The following is a 6,260-nucleotide window of genomic DNA, read 5'->3' as shown; positions in this document are numbered from 1 at the left end:
AAAGGAAATGAGAAAATGAAGATGAATGGAGAGGTAAAAAAGAGTAAATATAAATAAAATAAAAACAATTGGATCAAAAAACCATATAAACATAAGAGCATTCGGCCCATTGCTCCATTCAATGAGATCATGACTGATCTGATATGATAATTCTCAACTCCACTTATCCCCGTATCCCTCGATTCCCTTACCAATGAAAAATCTGTCTATCTCAGTCTTCAATATGCTTAACGTCGCAACCTCTATATCCCTCCAGGTTAAAGAATTCCAGATTCACTACCCTCTGAGAGAAGAAATTTCTCCTCATCTCTGTCTTAACTGTGCGACTCCCTTCCTCTGAGATTATGTCCTCTGGTCCTAGCGTCTCCCTCAAGGGAAACAACCTTTCAACATCGACTGTGTCAAATCCCCTGGGAACCTATACGCCTCAATAATGTCGCCTCTCATTCTTCTAAACTCCAATGAGTGCTGACACAACCTACTCAACCTCTCCTCATCAGAAAATCCTTCCATACCTGGGATCAACCTAGTGAACCTTTTCTGGATTCCTTCAGTGCCAGCAGCTTTCCTTTTATAAGGGGTCTAAACTGTTTACAGTATTCTAGGGATGGGTCTCATTAGTGCCTTGTGTGCTTTCAGCAAGAGTTCCCTATTTTTACACTCCTTTCCCTTTGAAATAAAGGCCAACATTCCATTTGCCTTCCCTATTACCTGCTGAAGTTGCATGCTAGCTTTTTGTGATTTATGCACGAGGAACCCCTATTTCTCTGTGCTGCAGCTTTCTGCAGTTTTTCTCCATTTAAATAATATTCACAGTCATAGAGGTTTACAGCATGGAAATAGGCCCTTCGGCCCAACTTGTCCATGTTGCCTCAGTTCCTTTATTCTTCCTACCAAAGTGCAAAACTTCACATTTTCTTGCGTTATATTCCATAGAAGGATGAATGCTTACATCCAGAGAGAAAACAGCAGGTTCAGGCTCCATGATGCTGCTACCACTCTGAAGGGCAGTGCCTCTGTAATTCTAGCCGTGTGTTGGAGGACAGCCAGCTTTTACCCAGTTGTTCTGGGCTGAATTCCAATCCCTTTCTTGGAGTTGAAAGGATAGTGTCCAAGCACAGTCCTTTATCTACCAAGGGTGGCTGAGGCTTAAAACATTGGCATCAACAGCAAAGCAAGCATGGGATGAGAATTTCTCTGGTTCACTGTGCATAGTAGCAACATTGTAAAAGCATTTTGAAGATTTTCTCTGTTCAATGCTTCCAGTGAAAGCATCCACATGCCCTCTTTATGTATCCACAGCAGCTAATGAAGGGAATGTCTTCACAAACATATTTGTAATGCTGTGCATAATGACATTGCAATTTGTAGAGAACATAGAAAAATCTCCCCTCTTATTGGCAGGTTTAGTACAAAGTTATTTGAGTGTTAAATTTGCTGTGTTGTCCTTTGATGTCAGGCATAAAACCTGCTTGGGGAAGACTGTGAACTCAGTGTTTGAAATGTGGCAGTCTATCTACAATAAGAAAGTTAGCTGTTGGCCGAACCCTTTCGTCTTGACTTGCCTGAGATTAGTTTGTCATTTAATCAAAACCTGCATTATCAAACACTGAGGTAATCAGCTTTCCAGCAAATAGCATTGTTATCCTATTTGCTATTGTTAGATGTTAGGTGAGAAAAACAAGTCATTAGTTAAAACTATTGCTATTGGAAACATTCTCGTAGAGGATGAGTAATAGACCTTGACTGTTTCACTTTTTACATCACTGTTTGGGTTTTTAAGAAACATAAGAAACATAAGAAATAGGAGCAGGAGTAGGCCATCCAGCCCTTCGAGCCTGCCCCGCCATTCAATAAGATCATGGCTGATCTGTCGCTGCTCAGTTCCACTTTCCCGCCCTCTCCCCATAATCCCCTCTCCTATCAAAAACCCATCAACCCGCGTCTTAAAAATATTTAGCGAGGCAGCCTCCACCACTTCAACGGGCAGAGAATTCCAGAGATTCACCACCCTTTGAGTGAAGAAGTTCCTCCTCAACTCCGTTCTAAACCGCCCCCCTTTTATCTTGAGGCTGTGCCCCCTAGTCCTATTGTCTTTTTTGAGCGGGAAGAGTCTTTCCACCTCTATCCTATCCATCCCATTCATCATCTTATACGTCTCAATGAGATCTCCTCTCATTCTTCTAAACTCTAACGAGTACAAGCCCAGTTTATTCAGCCTCTCCTCATAGCTCAACCCCCTCAACTCCGGTATCAGCCTAGTAAACCTCCTCTGCACTCCCTCCAAGGCCAAAATATCTTTGCGCAGGTGCGGCGCCCAAAAATGCACACAGTACTCCAGTTGCGGCCTCACCAATGCCCTATACAGCTGCAGCAAGACCTCCCTACTTTTATATTCAATCCCCTTCGCTATGAAGGCCAGCATCCCATTCGCCTTCCTGACCACCTGCTGCACCTGCAAGCTGGGTTTTTGCGACTCATGCACAAGGACCCCGAGGTCCCTCTGCACCGTCGCCTGCTGCAGTTTTTCGCCTCGTAAGTAATAGTCCTTCCTACCATTTTTCCTACCAAAGTGGACCACCTCACACTTGCCAACATTAAATTCCATTTGCCATTTCCTGGCCCATTCGCCCAGCCTATCTAGATCCTTCTGCAGACTCTCCACACCCTCCGCACAATTTGCCGTTCCCCCAATCTTGGTGTCATCAGCAAATTTCGACCCTCTACACTCGGTTCCCTCCTCCAGATCATCTACATAAATGGTAAAAAGCTGAGGCCCCAGCACCGACCCCTGGGGCACTCCACTAGTGATTAGATTGCAAGTTCTTGTAAATTGTCATTCCTTTTATGAAGATGAAACAGACCTACCAGCTTTAATGTTTTCAGACAAAATATTTTGGCATATATAAATACAAACGTACAAATTTGTATGCAAACTCAGCCCCTTGAGCCTGCTCCACCATTCAATAAAATCATGGCTGATCTGATTGTAAACTCAACTCCAGATTACTGCCTACCCCTGACTAACTTTCACCCGCTTGCTTCTCAAGAATCTATCTACCTCTGCCTTAAAACTATTCAAAGGCTCTTCTTTCACTGCCTTTTAAGGAAGAAGAGAGTTCCAGAGACTCACAACCCTCTGAGGGAAAATCTTTTTACCTCATCTGTCTTAAATCGGTGACCCCTTATTTTTAAAAATGACCCCAATTCTAGATTCTCCCATAAGAAGAAATATCCTTTCCATACCTCCCCTGTCAAGATCTCCTATGATCTTTTATGTTTCAATTAAGATGCTTCTTACTCTTCTAAACTCTACTAGATACAAGCTTAGCGTGTCTAACCTTTCCTCATAAGATAACTCATCTATTCCAGTATTAGTCTTGTAACCATTCTCTGAACTGCTCCCAACATATTTACTTCCTTCTTAAAATAAGGAGACCAATACTGTACACAATATTTTAGATGTAGTCTCACAATTGCGCCGTATAACTGAAACATAACCTGCCTACTGTTGTATTCAATTCCAATCGCAATAAACTTTAACATTCTATTAGCTTTCCCAATTACTTGCCGTACCTGCATACTAACCTTTTGTGATTCATGTACTGGGACACCCAGATACCTCAGCATCTCAGAGTTCTGCATTCTCTCACCATTTAGATTTATTTTTTATTTTTCCTGCCAAAATGGACAATTTCAGATTTTCCCACATTATACTTCACTCGCCAAATCTTTGCCTACTCACTTTACCTATCTATATCCCTTTGTAGCCTTCTTGTGTTCTCTTCAGAATATATTTTTTAATCTCTGTGTCATCAGCAAATTTAGCAACTGTACCTTCAGTCCCTCCATCTGAGTCATTAATATAAGTTGCAAACAGTTGAGGCCCCAGCACCGATTCCTGTGGCACACCACTCGTTACAGCTTACCAATCTGAAAATGACCCATTGATACCTACTTTCTATTTCCTGTTACCTAGCCAACCCTCAATCTGTGTTAAAAGGTTTCCCCCTACACCATCAGCTTTTATTTTCTGCAGTAACCTTTGATGTTATCAAAAGCTGTAACTAGTAGTATACTGAGTGAAGAATTCAGGTTCCAATTGCAGGCCAATGTCAGACACCACCTAGTCTGGGATGTCATGGCTCACCAACACTTCCTTTAAGGACCCCTAATGGCTAACTCTGTGGCTGCCATGAGTATTGCTTCACTTTGTTCCATCAGGAGAATTTCTCTCACAGCGCAAGGCCCTTCCATTACACATTAATAAATCCATTCCCAACAGCCCCATAGCTTGGTAAGAAACTGTGTGCGGATAAGGAGCCTGCTCTAGACAGGCTCACGCCTGTTTGAGATTATTTCTCAATTGCCTTCATTTTATAATGCCCATGTGACCTTCATAGATTTGTTGGAGAATCTCCCTTTGAAGGGTGAGTATAATGACCAAACGCTTGTTATATATTAACAGACCCTCTTTCATAGTGAAGTGTTTCTACTATTGCAATATCGTAGACAGAATGGCAATCACCAAATAGAATAACAGCAAAACTATATAATAATTATAATAACTACTTACAGAGAGTGAGAAAGAAGCTGCTAATTGTTTCGAATCCAAATCCTAGACTGCCTGAGAGAGCCCGCTCAGACACAAGATTCATGTGAACAAAGAACAAAGAAAATGACAGCACAGGAACTGGCCCTTCAGCCCTCCAAGCCTGCAACAGTCACGCTGTCCAACTGAACTAAAACCCCATATCCTTCCGGGGACCATATCCCTCTATTCCCTTTCCATTCATTTATTTGTCAAGGCGCCTCTTAAAAGTCACTATCGTATCTGCTTCCAGTACCTCCCCCGGCAGCGAGTTCCAGGCACCCACCACCCTCTGTAAAAAAAAACTTGCCCCGTACATCTCCTTTAAACCTTCCCCCTCACACCTTAAATCTATGCCCCCTAGTAATTGACTCTTCCACTCTGGGAAAAAACTTCTGACTATCCACTCTGTCCATGCCCCTAATAATCTTGTAGATTTCTATCAACCTCGGCCATTCCAGTGGAAACAAATCAATTTCTCCAACCTCTCTTCACAGCTAATGCCCTCCATGCCAGGCAACATCCTGGTAATTCTTTTCTGTATCTCTCCAAAGCCTCCTGATTGGCTAAATGGGTCACATGACCCACCTAAATCCTATCCCTTAAAGGGGCTCATCACTACATCCCTCCCCTTTTAAGTCCCTTATTAACACATACCAACAAAAGTGAAACTATTTGCAATGTAACACCATAAATGAACTCTTTAGCACAGTCCATTATAAAGTCAGTTTATGAGGGGATTTCCTCTCCATTATGGAGTGATTCAGCTCAACAGAAGGTGCCTGAACAGCAGGGGCAGATTCAATTTCACTCCCAGAAATCGGACTTCCCACTTGTAAAGATGCATTAGTACAGATCACTTCTCCAGTTCCCACTGGAACACAACTCAACCCTTCCTCAGGCTGACTTGTTTCCAAGCTACTTTCAACCACAGCAACCTCACTGACAGGCATACTCAGAGCAGACTGCCCCCCTAGTTAACAGCCTCAGTGACGGACATACTCGGAGTGGACTGCTCCACGAGTTCTCTATGTGACTCCTTTCTTCTCAAATGATCTCGGTTCTTCTTCAAACTATTCATAGAACCGTACAATGCAGAAAGAGGCCCTTCGGCCCATCGAGTCTGCACTGAACACAATCCCACCCAGGCCCTACCCCCATATCCCTACATATTTTACCACTAATCCCTCTAACCTACAATCTCAGGACACCAAGGGGCAATATTTTACCATGGCCAATCAACCTAACCCGCACATCTTTGGACTATGGGAGGAAAGCGGAGCACCCAGAGGAAACCCACACAGACGTGAGGAGAATGTGCAAACTCCACACAGACAGTGACCTGAGAAAGGAATTGAACCCAGGTCCCTGGAGCTGTGAAGCAGCAGTGCTAACCACTGTGCTATTATGTCACTTTTACAGTGAACTTTGACTTTATATCATACGGGGGGGGGGGGCAGTGGAGGCAGACCATGCAAAGATTGTTGACCTTGGGTAGGACTTATGGGTTTTGGGGCAAGCGCGGCCAGAAAATCCCACCCAAGATGTTTCTTTTGCACACTCTACTTTGCCTTCACCCTTCCAACTAGCTTTGGAATCATCAGGTCCAACCTGGTCCAAATACACGGACACATCAGCAACTCAGCAGCATTACTCCAGTGGGCATGTG

This window comes from Carcharhinus amblyrhynchos, chromosome 31 (assembly GCF_965287045.1).
Source record: "Carcharhinus amblyrhynchos chromosome 31, sCarAmb.v2.hapA, whole genome shotgun sequence".
Classification (NCBI taxonomy): domain Eukaryota; kingdom Metazoa; phylum Chordata; class Chondrichthyes; order Carcharhiniformes; family Carcharhinidae; genus Carcharhinus; species Carcharhinus amblyrhynchos.
Note: the sequence above shows the minus strand (reverse complement) of the source record.